Source organism: Plectropomus leopardus, chromosome 7 (genome assembly GCF_008729295.1).
Source record: "Plectropomus leopardus isolate mb chromosome 7, YSFRI_Pleo_2.0, whole genome shotgun sequence".
In the NCBI taxonomy this organism is placed as follows: Eukaryota; Metazoa; Chordata; class Actinopteri; order Perciformes; family Serranidae; genus Plectropomus; species Plectropomus leopardus.
Window position 1 is genome coordinate 16,056,089 of NC_056469.1, and position 14,231 is coordinate 16,070,319.

Consider the following 14,231-nt stretch of genomic DNA (forward strand, 5'->3'; position numbering starts at 1 on the left):
TCCAGTAACGATAAGCTACTACGTGTGCTATCATTTTTTCGGGGTTTGAGTATTACACAAGCGTCACCGTGAGTTCCCTGGCCGAGCCCTTCACAGACATACCTGTGGTGAGCAGCACAGGAGCTTACAATCGCTATTGCACAACGCTGGCCACTGCGGAAAGTGAGCACCTGCACAAAAATGCCCTCAATGTTGATTCAAGAAGAAAACTGATTATAGCATATACAGAAGGGAACAATAGAGAATGTCACCCTTGTCAGAGTGACACATTGCAGCCTTGAAAAGCTGGAGTGATGTAATAAACTATTTCAAGGGAGGATTGCCATCACAAACAGCAAACCCCTCGACATTCCACTGTGCCGGAGCCGCTAATGATTAACTCTTACTAAGGGGAGTGTTTGAATGAATAACCCCTCTACTCTGCGGCCCTCCCTGCACCGCCCGCACATCATTGTCCACATATAACATTACATAAGCTGGACTGGCACACATGGGAGTGGGGCAAGGCAGGCACACTAACACACATATACAGCACAGACTCCTGCTCTCTGGCAAACACAAGGAAATTCTATCTGCATATGAAGGGGCAGCCAACACACCGGCCTGGGCGAGAGGTTGAGTCGAGGCCAGACTGATAGACAACCGCACCTCCTGACACACACACACACACACACACACACACACACACACACACACACACACACACGCACGCACACGCACACACAGACACTGGCCCCAATGACACAAGAGCAGAACCACTGACTACAGCCAGGCCACGGTACTAAATCTATTCAGATTACAAGGCAATGTAAATGAATCTGAATCTGAATCTGAATCCAGTTTATGGCCAAGTAGGTTTCACATACAAAGAATTTACTTCAGTGTATGCTGTTGTTGTATGATGTTGTATGTTGTTGTTGTTGTTGTTGTTTTACCACAAAAATCGTGCCTAATTCACTTGTACACAATACTGTTGGACCTTCAGATTCTGGCTGATAATGTGAATTGTGCTGCTGATTTCGCTCTGATATACTACAACAAATTGCAGAAGCACATTTAGCATATTAATATTTTTCTGGCAGAATTTAGCATGAGGCCAAACTTAATTATTTCCTGGATTTTGTTATGGTTTATGTCCAGCTGGCCACCATCATTAGACTTTGATATTTACTTGAGTTCAGGCTGTGACATCAGGTCAGCAAAATTCAATGCCATGACAACGTCTAATTTGATGTAGAATATTACTTTCAAATGACACTTGATATTTTGTTATTTTTAAGCGGCAACATCCAAGGCTGGAAAATGAAGCCAATGTGAAAGTGCCAAAAACTGCAATTAATCAAATGGCCACTTGAGGTTGGCTCTAAAACACTCAGTCCCCATAGACACTCAGGTTAAAATTCCCATCTTTACAGCAGAAATAAACAGGTTTCTAATTTCAGCACTTATGACAACTGTATGGCTGGTGTTTTTTTGTTTGTTTGTTTTTTAAAAAAATATAAATATAACTCTTTTGTTCACTTTTTGTTAAGACCTAAAGTTACACATAGTTAAGGGCAGGGCTGCTTGAGAGACAGGCTGTCTGTGAGGCGTCGCTACAGTCTGTGAGCCAATATCCTCCCCTCACTCCGTCACAGCTCCATCCTCTTATTCGAATATAGTCATTTCTAAAAAAGACAAGATGGCGACAGCCGCAATGCTAAACTCAAGGCTTCAAACAGCAGTCCAAAAACCAATGAGTGACGTCATGGTAGCTACTTCCATTAATGAATCTATGGTTTTAGGCTGTATTGTTAAGCAGACAAAATCCTGTCTCTTCCAAATGTCTCATGTCAGTGTCATCTTGACGTAGAATAACAACATTTAGTCACAAGGTATGGAGAACAAAACCCAATGTATCTAAAACATCATGTTACCATCCACAAAATGTGAAATTCCAGTGTTGTTAAAACATTTGAAATGTCATCAACCTGACTTTCATTATAGCCAAACTTTAATGTCTGTCCTACTCAGAAGTCCAAATTCTTTATGGCATCATATTGACATCTGGTGCCAGTTAAGCGTAGTCCCGAATATGAGTAGAAATGCAGAAAATGGGATATAAATTCCACATTTTTCCCTCAGGGAGGAAGGACCCCCCAACCCCTGTTTTATTGTCTTCCCACAACTTTTCAATTCAAAGTTACACCCTTCACAACATGACTTAAACACAGTTTGACAAAATTAAATAAAAGACGAATGAAAAAAACATTGCAAAAATCAAGATACTTAAATACAGCATAGAATTAAGTTATAATATATATATATTTAAATACTATCAAACATATGAACAATATATTGGAATTAAACTAAACAGAAAGTGCAGAAATTTGCAATCTGAAATCTGACTGTGTGCAATAAAAATATTAGGCTAGTGGGGCATTTGTGAAGTTGCCAGACTGGCACTCCTGGCCTCCATTTTGCAGTGTATGTGTGAGTGTTTGTAGGATACAAGTGTGTATCCAAAGTCGTGTTTCTGGTTCACTCTGGTCTTCCAGCACTACAGTGGGTCTATTCTTCTCGGGTGCTTCAGAGAACAGAATTAATGACCATCAGCAGGGACATGAAAAGGTTGTGTCCACCAGCCACCAGGATTTTACAGCCTTCGCTGTGTGTGTGCATGTGTGTTTATTTTTCTTGTGGGAGACTGATAACAATGTCGTCCTTCTTGCATGCTCACTCAGAGAAAACAAAACTTTAAACCTGCTCGCGCATGCCATTTAACACTTTGTGTAATCTGTCGAGCCGACACTCGTGTAAAGAAGAGCAGACCGCCAAATAACACGCTTGTTCACTTTTTTTGTTCACTTTTTCTACGGGGTCACATCATCCATGTAACACCTAAGAATTTCATATCAAAGGTTCAGACTTAACTCTGACTCTTGTGAATAAAAAAAACTGCTGATCATCCCCTGATTCTTTGCACCGGCATGGCCCAGGTTATCAGACCTTGTTATCTGCATTAGGTGTGTTTGAAGGTCTGGACAGGAACTCCACACGACCTCCTCGTTGCTGATGGCATCTCATGCATTTTGATCAACACACTGCCACCTGCAAGGCTGACTCAGTGTGTGAGAGATGGAGAAGTGGCGCCAGAATGCCACGTGAGTGAAAGGAGGGATTTACTGCAAAAGGTGTTGAGTGGTTCTGCGTTAATTGGCAGAAAACGGCCCTTTTCCATGTGGCGTGTTGCTTGTGCCAGGGAGAGATATAGACACACAAGCACACGCATTCCTGCCTAACTAACTGACTGAGGTCCTCAGTAATCAGTGTTGGTGCTGACAAAGAGCTAAGCTGCGCTTTTATTGTACCTGAACGAACTTATTGCGCAAGTCTGCAGCTATGATACTGAATACCAGAGCTTTCTGTAATGAATTGGCACTGCTAAACTGTTGAATGGTATGAAAACAGGTTATACAGCTATGGGCTACAGATAATAGCACATTCACTTCCAGCTATAAAAAGTAGTAATTATTCTTTACAAGGCACCTTCTAACATTTCAGCCAAGTTACAACGGTATAAAAACATCAAAGTAAGTCTGACCCGCAGCTTTTATCCCCATCCATGTTCAAACCATAAATGGCAGTAATCCCCAAAGCCCAGACTTTTTTTTCTCCTTTCAACGATCAAATGCTTCACCATGTCAAACAATCTTGGAAATTTGCAAGGAAATGGAGCAGAGCTCTCCTTGGGTGCCTGCTGAGCTAGCGCCTTTCTTCAGCCAGCACCACAAGTGGTCTTGATCCAGGCCAGAGTGGAGCACTGTAAGGCTGCCACTTTGTGCTGATTCAATAAGACATAATTACATATTGGCCTCTCTCCACTCATCCCCCTTCACCCACCATGGTCTGACACTTTACTGTATTTCTGTGCTGTAACTTACAGTATGGAGCTATGGAAAGGACACTGCAGCCATGCTGGTATTGATGTTTTTTAACATCCATATTTCTTTGGATTGGATGCATTGAGGAGATACTAGCCCTCTACTGATATAAATATATATAGCATTTCTCAGCAGCACCTGGCTTAGGGCAGACAGCTGTGTAACCACTGTGGTCTTCATCTGCTGAGAGCAACACTCTTCAAGTGCTATCCTTACTTCACTTCCTGTCAAACTGGTATTAAAGACACAAAACAAGACATGCAATGACTTTGCTTCATGTCAAACATGTAGATGGATTACTGGTCTACCAGGCACAGGCTCAGGGTCTCTTGAGTGCCATGCCCCCCCCTGGCCTTCACTGTCACTCAAATTAACAAGCACTGATCAGAAAGAGACCAAAATGAAGACAAACAGATAGAAAGGAACTACAAAGAGAAACAAAACTAAACTGCTAAAACAGGCAAATTTGACACAAAATGACTAAAAATGAGACAAAACAACCAAAAGAGACATAGAATGACCTGAAAGACACACAAAGTTGCAACAAAGAGACACAAAAACCACAAAATGATGCATAATGACTACAAAAAGATGCAAAGGAACTGCAAAGGGACACAAAATAACTACAAAAACAGGCAAAGGGGATACAAAATGATTATAAAAGACACAAAACAACCAAAATAAAGACACAGACACACAAAGTTTTCACAGAGACACAAAAACCACAAAAAGATGCATTACGACTACAAAAAGAAGCAAAGGAACTGCAAAGGGACCCAAAAGAACTATAAAAACAGGCAAAACCACAAAGACACAACAACAACAATAAAATATGTAAAACCACCACAAAGTCTTTGTGTCTTGCTCCTATGTATGAGAGGTGGTGGTGCCCCTAGCATATCTGTGATCAGGGGCCTACTGTCTTGTGACCCGCCCCTGTCAAACACCTTATTTTTCTGATTTCTTCACCTGGTGTAATATCAATAGCCCGTGCTTAAAAACTCAAAGATACTGACAGTTAGTTCAGAGTTCATAGATAGATAGATAGATAGATAGATAGATAGATAGCCTACTTGTGACTTCCTGATACTCGGTTCAGCATGTTTTGTAGCCACAGGAAAGCATTTAGCATAATCAACATGTCAGACAACAGTCACATAGTCATTCATGTGTCTGTATGCAAATTCCCTCTGAAAAATGAAACTTTCAATACATTGTTTTAAACCCTGCGTAAAAAAGGCTATAAAACAGTCAGCTGAACTTGAGGCAGAGTTACTGACTGAACAGCCGCCAAAATAAACCTGTTTTGGTCAACTTCACCCATCTATCACATAACAGCGGAGTACACAAAAGCATGATGTCATCCCCTAAAAATCTGGCAAGTGTAGGTGTAGCCCATTACAAAATAAGTTCACAGGCCAGATTCGAGAATCAAATTTGAGCGTGGCCTGCGTGTGTCACTACCGCACTGTTGCTCTCCTCAACCGGTTTGTTTTTAAGGGCAAACGGGGTGAATGAAGGGACGTGATGGAGCATACGCTGTCAGCTGGATGTGCAGCGCCCCCGCCGCTACTTGAGCCGATGCACGCACTGAAGAGTCTCCAAAATCCCTCTAAAACTGCCTGCTGCATCTTCGCCTTTTCCCCATCACATATCACTCTAACACATAACGAGGCAACACAACTTCATGGCACACTCTTACTGTGAAAACACGGGTGGGATCCGGCACTCAACTTCACACCATACCACTCCTCAACGTGACAGCCGCTGCAACACAGCGGAAACTAAGTCATAAACAGGCAGTAATATTACGGTTAATATTTACCAGCTTGCTACAGTACGGGCGCTGCAGCCATTTATCCCGTAGCGAAAGGGCCACAAGTCCGCATTTCCTGGATTGCGATGCTGGATAGAGCTGCTCTCCGTGCCCGCGTCTCTGTGCAGGGGGAGCCGGAGGGGCTCGGGGTGCTTTCCACTGTTGTGTCAGACCGGACGGCGATGCCACATTCAGCTGATCGCCACAACAAAACAACATCTCGCCCTACGCAAAACACACTCCGCGGCTCCGCACCACCCCGCACGGCAGGTCCGGTGCGCGCCGCCCCCCTCTCAGCCTCCACCAGTGAGCTGGCGCGTCCAGCCCGCCTCCTGAATAACCATAAGGTGGCCGAGGCAGCCATTGGTTGTAAGGAGAAGTTCCTGGTTAATGCTATTAATTCTAATTAGCCAGGCAACCTCATGCTTAAACCAAAGAGACTGATTGGGGTAATCACGCACCCTCTGATCTCAGCTGGTTTACTTCTCATTTCTCTCTGACTCTGCAGCAGTAGGGGAGGCTGGGGATGATTGTAACACTTTTTGACTCAGCACCTATAGCTTGCTGAATTTTCGTGCTAGGGCTCTAAAATATTGGCCCAAAGTGCCAGTATTTCTCAACTACAAACAGCTTCTTTTTTTCTCAACTCATTCAACTATATCACAGGAGTCATTATTTGGTGTCAAATACAAAAAGTTCCACTGTTACATACTGCCTCACTATAAGTTGTAACAGTAAGAGTGAAGTATCAAACATTACACAAAAACAAACAACTACTCATAAAAAAACTAATATCTGCACTAATGGCCAATTCCAACAAAGGTCTAATTTACTAACATGTACCTGTCAGATGGTTAGTACCTACCTTAGTACCAAGTTTTTTATACTAGGGTGGCCCAAGTGGGGCACTGACTAATGCAAGGGTGACATGAAAATGAGCGCTGCTGCAGGCAAATGCATCGGCATAGCTTTATTTTAACATTTTCATCTCAACTACACATATCTGCTTTAATTACTAACATTGCAGTGTCCCACATTCCTGTTCATAGTTTAGTTTAAAAGATTAATAGACCTACCAGTCACAACACAACAGAGTGAAACCACACATATGTAAAATAAGATTCCACGTTATTAATAAATTGTTCCTCCAAAAGTAAATAGTACAATAGCAAGTATAAAGTGCCAAGAGACTTAAAATCAATAAGCCTGTGTGAACATTAGTATCAATTTATTTGTATGTAAAATTAGTCAGTCTTGAAAGTACTCTGGCACATCACTGCCTCTCAGGTTTAGGACTGAATGGCACTTATAAAATATATTGAAATGAAATAAATTTCCATGCCAGCGTACACCTGTGTTGCACTGTACTTAGCCAGAGGCTGCACACTCTTTAATGGTACTGTAGCCGGCAGATATGTTGGATCTGGTGCTAAATTTAAGCAGTGAGAGTGGCGTACAGTGTCACTACCACCATATGTCCATTACAAACACCAATAAGTAAAGGGAGACTGATAAAACAGCAAACTGTTGAATGCTGCTCAGGCTTAACTAAAGTCATATTTAGGCAATTATTTTATGCAATTATTTGTCAACTAGGAAAGCTTCTATGTTTTTTGTGCTGCAGACCAACATTGTTTGTTTTGTCAGCTAACAGTTACTTGATTGCTGCTGCTGGCTGACAAATCCATTTAAACAGCTCTCCTGGCCTTCGCCGTTACATGTCGAGCGATGCAACAGCGCTCTAAAATGGAGTGCACCCTGTCAAACAGTTCAGACTGACTGGGGGCAGATAGCCAGTCATAATGGGGTGGCACCTGGGGTGGCCAATCAGATTTCAGGGGTGGCCCACCACAAGAATGAATAGCCCACCTTAAGTGATGCTGACATGGCATCACAAGCAAGAGAGATATAATGGAGGTCAGGATCTGAGGCCGCAAATCAATTAACTTCCCCTGTATGACTGTGTGAACTATGAAAGGGTCACAGGCAGTGTTTTTCAATCCTTTGCACATCGCTTTGAGTGAATTTTCTGCTGATCTGATGAGCCTGTCTGTTTGACCTCCTCGTACCTGAGAGACCAGGAGTGGAGCGAGTGATGAGGGTCAGATACAGTAAAAGGCCATAGAGAGGAGCAGTGCTGCTGCATGCATTGTTGGCCTTGACATCAAATGGCGCTCTAAAGGCCAGATGACATCAGAGCTCACAGGTGGTGGTGACTGGCAGCACACCTCATCTTTTCACTTGGGTCACATCACTGTCATCAACAAAGGAATAAAGCTGCTTTACAAAAATTATATAACAACAATTAACACATGTTCCATTACGTCTAATGGAGGAAAAAGTTTTGTAGTATAAGAAGGATTCCTCTGTATGAGAGTAAACAGTAAGTCCCGCTGTTTTCTGTCTCATATTTTCAGAGCTTTCTATGCATCTGCATCCAGTCTTTGTCCCCGGTGTTGAGCACAGCTCCGCAGCAGAAAGGAAAGGGAAGGAAGGGAGAGTGTAAAGGAGGGAAGGTGGGGAGAGGTATAGAAAAATAGGAGAGGAGAGCAAAGAAAGACAGTGGGAGGAAGTGAGAGACAGAGCAGGAGACGGTGGAAGGAGTGCAGGGACACGCTGTGGTGTGAGCGCTCCGTACTGCTACAATATGACTCTGACAGGCTTATGTAACCAGACTGGCCTGGCATTTGGCTCACAGCAGACGCCGGCTGCACTGACTGTTATATAACTGCATTAGCTGCTCCTCTGAGCCAGGGGAGAGCATGCGCAGAGGAGAGCCTCACACACACACACACACACACACACACACACTCAGACTTTCAGATTTTTAGACTTCTAGCTTAGTGACTGCATCGCACTGCGGCCAGAGTGAGAAAGTGGAAGCAACCGAACAAAAAGAAAAAAAAAAGTGAAAGTCCAGTTGAATTTCAACACTTTATTAGAAAAAAGCAGATTGATAAGCAAAGGTGGGGTCTCCAGTCACATGACTTGGACTTGAGTCAGACCAAACTAACAAGACTCAACTTGACAAAAAAAAAAACAAAAAATAACTTTCACCTCGACTTGGACTTTACCATCAGTGACTTGACTTTTGACTTTAAATAGGTGATATCTTCCCCCAACCCTAAAGATTTAAAGTATGTTGTTTAGACAGTGTGGCACAAATAATTAAATTTAATTTATAATTTAAAAAAAAGTTATTTAACTTAGTTTTTTGAATTAACTATTGTTCACGTTATTTATTCTTAGACATGTGCTGCTGCTGCTCTGTTTGAAGCCGACATGACATGCCCTTACAAATTATGCCAGCATCCAGTTCAAAACAAACCCACAAAGGGAACGGTTAGTTGATCTCTGTTACAACGCAGTTTGTCGACACTAAATATGAGGCCAAATGTAACATTAATCCACTTTTTACATTTTATTCAGAATTCATAAAGGAGTGATTCACCTCATTAGTAACAATATTTAGCCCTTGTCCTTCCCCTAATCCTAACCTTAACTGCCTCTCTTTTAACCTAAAACATCATAGCTCAATAATCACTAACCTAGCATTTTATTCAGGACCTCCGCTACTGAACTCACCTATTTACATTTTATTAAGGCTAAAAGTTACACATATTTAAAGACAGGGCTGCTTGAGTGACAGGCTGTGAAGGCGCTACAGTCTGTGAGTCATATCCACCCCTTTCTTTTCCACAGCTCCACCCTCTTGTTCAAATATGGTCACTTCTGGCTCCAAAAAAACCAAGATGGTGATGGCCAAAATGCCGAGCTTGAGGCATAAAAATGTTACTTCACAAGCCAGTGAGTGATGTCACAGTCGGTGAAGAGCACATTTTGACTTGTTTACGACTCAAAACTCAAAGTTTAGGAGTTGACTGGCACTTGAATGTAAGGACTTGAGACTTTCTTGTGATTTGCAAGATAATAACTTGGCTCCACCTCTGTCTATTTGTGCTCAAGTTTTTACTTGCTGGAGAGAAAGTACGCGAAAAGTCTGACAGACATCTTCGCTTCCCTTCATCCAGCAACAAGTTTCCCATCCTGAAAAGCCTAATTGGGGTTTAATGTTGGGTAAATGTTTCCAGTGCACATGCAGTATGCCAGCAGGGCTCAAACTCAATTAGCTCCCCTGCATGCAGCACATAATTTAATGGGCCTGGATCCCACTCTTAAAACCCAATTACACCTCAGACAGGCATTTCCAGTCACTCTGTCAAAGAGGTGGTCAGGGATGCACAAACCTCTTGCAAAACAACGTTTATCCAAATCAACATCAGCTGCACTATTTAAGCTTCATTTACTGTAATAATAAACACAGGAAAACAGCTGAAACAGTGTGATGATCTGTGTGTCTCACTGTAGAGAGAATGACCTTATTCTTGACAAATGAATACAAAATTCAGCTAAACGCTGACATTTCCAGACTAATGTGGGAAAAGGCGAAGTGAAGATTAAGGTCAGGGATAACACTGCAAGTGATAACCATTGTTTCCGTCAATCTGCAATTAAAAGTCCCAGGATGCCTAACCAAGCACGGCTGCAGAGCTACACTAAGTGGTTCATAATCAGCACATTACAGCCTCTGATCTCTTATTACAGCGACAAATTGCATCTGATGATAACAGAGGAAATGAAGGTGGGATTTATGACACTGGAGCCAATGGCCAAAGATGGAGAGTATCTTAAATCTATGCAAGGATGAGGGAAAAAAGTTCACATTTGTACACCTGATGATGACAGGGGAAATAAAAGTGTGATTTATGACACTAAGCTAATTTGCTCTCAGATGCTGTTGGCTGTGTTCAGAGGCTGTTAAATATCAGACGAGACTAATGAAAGAGTATAGTGCAAAGAGTTCTTTAGTCTCATGAAACTCCGTCTGATTCTTTTATAGTATAAATACCTCAATAGCTAAGAGAGAAATTTAAAAAAGAAGACAGTGTTAAGCCTTGCCAGAGCAATAAAACCAAAACAGTTCAGATCAAAACACCAGAGATTTGGTGTAGATGCTGCCAGTCTGTGCCTGTTAGAGGAGTGACATCATTGGTTTACTATGTCTATGCATTTGACGATGATGATGGCACAAGACCTGACAGACCCTCTCCATGTGTCTGACCCATGAGGTGAAGCCATGTGTCAGGCCAGTGTGCAGCGCAGTGCTACTATACAAAGAGACAAGACAGGACTTCCACTCGGAAAAACACTCATGCAACGTGCAGTGTGCCAGCTTCAAGACAAGTCGGTTTGCAGGTACACCGAGATGGTCAGAGAGCTCACACAAAAAAGACTGGGCCACTTTCAGAGCTGAGACTTGTGTATTTGCATAAGCATATATTTCATATTTAAGTATTTGGAACATTAATTCTTGAGTCAAAGTAGACGTTTGTGCCTAATTTGAGGAAACTCCCTGCAGGCTCCCTTCTCCAGATATTGCAATTACCAGAATGAGACTTACGCAAGGTTGCAGTGAACTTGACCTCTGATCACCAAATTCTAATAAGTTCATTGTTAAGAATAAGTAAACATTTGTGTCAGATTTGAAGAAGTCCCTAAAGGTGATTTTGAAATATCGCGTCCACGAGAATGAGACAGATGTAAGATCACAGTGACCTTTACCCTGGAACACTAAATTCTAATCAGGTCATCGTTGAGTCTAAGTAACATATGTGACCAATTTGAAAAAAATCCCTCAAGGTTGAGATATCGTTTTCACAAGAATGAGACAGACAAGGTCACGATGACCTTGTCCTTTCACCTATGGCCACCAAAATTTGATCAGTTCATCTTTGAGTCCAAGTGAGTACTTGTGCCATATTTGAAGAAATTCCCTTGGGGTGTTTTGGCAATATTGTGTTCACAAGAATGAGTCAGGATGACATCACAGTGACCTTGACCTTTGACCTATGACAACCAGAATCTAATCAGTTCATTTTTGAGTCAAAGTGCATGTTTGTGCTAAATTTGAAGAAAATTCCCTCAAGCCATTCTTGAGGTATCACATTAATGAGAATGGGACGTGTGGATGGTTGAATGGACACCCTGAAAATATAATGCCTCCGGCCGCAGCTATCACCAGTGCGAAGGCAATAAAACATACAAAAGTGGTAGAGGACTTTTGACAAAATTAAAGACATTTCCACCGTAAAAAATGTACAAATTGGTGCATAAAAAGTCACAGAATGCAGGAAATTAAGTGTTTGATGCTCAAATTTTCCTGGGGGAGGACCCCAAATCATGTGTGCACAAAAATGTGTCCCCCACAATGTTGAAATGAACCCTATGCCCTTGAGTGGTTATGACAAAAAGCTCTTTTTCATTGTGTTTGTGGCTCTATTTTTTGTACATCTTTCGCACATTGCATAAGTTGCTTTTCTTTTTTTTTCTCAGCAAAATTGCAGATAGTTTTCTGCAGGCAGGAATGCAAACTTATCATCAGCAGTATCAGCAGCAGTGTAATGCTGGTGTGTTTTATTGTTTAGAATACATTTGTTTTGTCCTAGTTCCAGTCTTTTAACATCTTAGATTTACTTCATATCTGCGTTCACTGATATAGAGTTGCTTACACTCACTGCCACTGTGATGCTCTCATTTTCCTTTTACACATGAATATGTTATTTGTATTTTATATCCCCTCACTTCTAATAAAAACAGAATTCCTGCCTCTGCATTTCACATTTTTAACACTACGTACTGTTTTTAGTTTTACTGTGTTGCTTCTTTGCTGTCTCACAGTTGTTTTTTGTTATGCAGTTGCTGTTATCCTCCCAGTGTCAGTTAAGTCTAATTTGTTTCCTCCACTACATGCAAAGGAAATGAGACTTCACTCTCACAAACTGTGACACAATCCATCAACGCAGGATTGTCATGGATAGGCTGAGTGAGGGGTGGCGTTGTGGGAGGGTGGAAGTCGACAGGAGGTAGTGTGTCCTGAACAGTTCCAGACAGTGCCAACTGGTTTGAGTGACTGTATCAGCCAAAACCAACAGGCCCCGTCTGCCAGCCAGGCGAGAAGGAAATAACACAGCAGAGGCTGTGAGCATACACCGCTCTGTGACTGTACCAGAAACAAGAAACGTCAGAAACGTTGACTGCTTCAGTTGACTGCTTGACTGCAAGGCAAAAAGGGGCAAAAATTTGGCCTTTATTATTTGCTGGATATGCAAGTATTTTAATTTAGCATTGTTATAGGAAGCTAACTGGCAGAGCAAACACTCAGTGAAGGGTCAAAACACCAGTGGCTGATGTGTGTGAGAGAGGAAAGGAGACAGAGTTTAAGTAGCAATCAGGAAAACACTGCAGGGGACATGGCAGAGTGAGGCCAAATACTAAGACAATCCATCAGGCATAAAGTGCTTGCACTGAAGCAACGTGTCAAGCATTTGGTTTGCTTGTTTTGGAGTGTTGTGTATACATACAGCTATATTTTGCGCAGAGCACAGAACATGCTGTGATGTGTCTGCTAGCCCCTCCCCTGTTCCCAACTCTGGTACCTCATGACCTCAAGCTATGGGGTGAAATATAGAAACGAAAAGTGCTATCACACTATATGCACCCTGGGGACACATCAGAGATAGGAAAATGTTATGTACAATCAACAACATCCACAGGGCTCCTAAATCACCCTATGTGTTTACATTAATTACTGAGGGGTGAGAAACAGAAGGACGGAAGAAATATTTTGGGCGATTATGAGTTATATGTATCAAATGAAAGCTCTTGATGAGCTCTTTCTACTACCAAAAGGGCACTTGTGAGTTCTAAAGCAATCCAGAGTTATTAATCAGAACCCAAAAGATGTAAAACTGAACTATTTGGCAGTCTCTCCAAAGATTTCATGGGCTGTTTTGGGGATTGCTGCGTCCTAAAATGCCTGATTTCACAGCAGCTTTTCTAAAAAGTTGTGGTGCATGTTGTTATGTTTTTAAGCATCTTTTTGCAATGAAGTTGCCCAATATTTTGGGGCCAAAAAAAGGTGCAAGTGCACTTACTATTTACTCACTTAATAAATGTACTTTTTTTTTAATATGTCATGTAAAGCATTATTCATTAAGTTAACTGTTATTCACATTTATGAAGTTTTAAAGGAAAAGATTAAATTCAATAAATTAAGTAAGGACATTTTAAGATGTTTTTATTTTTATTTTGCTGTCCTGTTAAACTGGTCAAATATCATGTCCCTTTGGTTCTCAACCCTCAACAGTAATAACTGTATCTAAGGTATTCAAATGTTTAATTTAATCTTGTGTAGTTTTACTGTACCAGAAACAAGACACATCAGAAACATTCGCTGCTTCAGTTTACTGCGAGGCAAAAAGGGGCAAATATTTGGCCATTATTATTTGCTGGATACACAAGTGTTTTAATTTAGCATTGTCATGGGAAGCTAACTGGGTTCCTATGAAACTCCACTGAGGATAATTTTACTCAGAACATCATATTTCATGGGACACACCTGAGCCTCTACTGAGACTTAGACCAAGAAATAG

General features: G+C 41.6%; 1 protein-coding gene across 2 annotated transcripts in view; it reads right to left on the minus strand.

The window, feature by feature from the left end:
- LOC121945430 (transcription factor HIVEP3) overlaps positions 1-6,021 on the minus strand; it is a 49,923-nt gene extending 43,902 nt beyond the window's left edge. For both annotated transcript variants that reach the window (XM_042489587.1, XM_042489588.1), the window contains exon 1: positions 5,749-6,021. The gene's annotated coding sequence lies outside the window, so the exon portion shown is untranslated. The remainder of the gene's footprint in view (positions 1-5,748) is intronic.
- Positions 6,022-14,231: the final 8,210 nt, after the last annotated feature.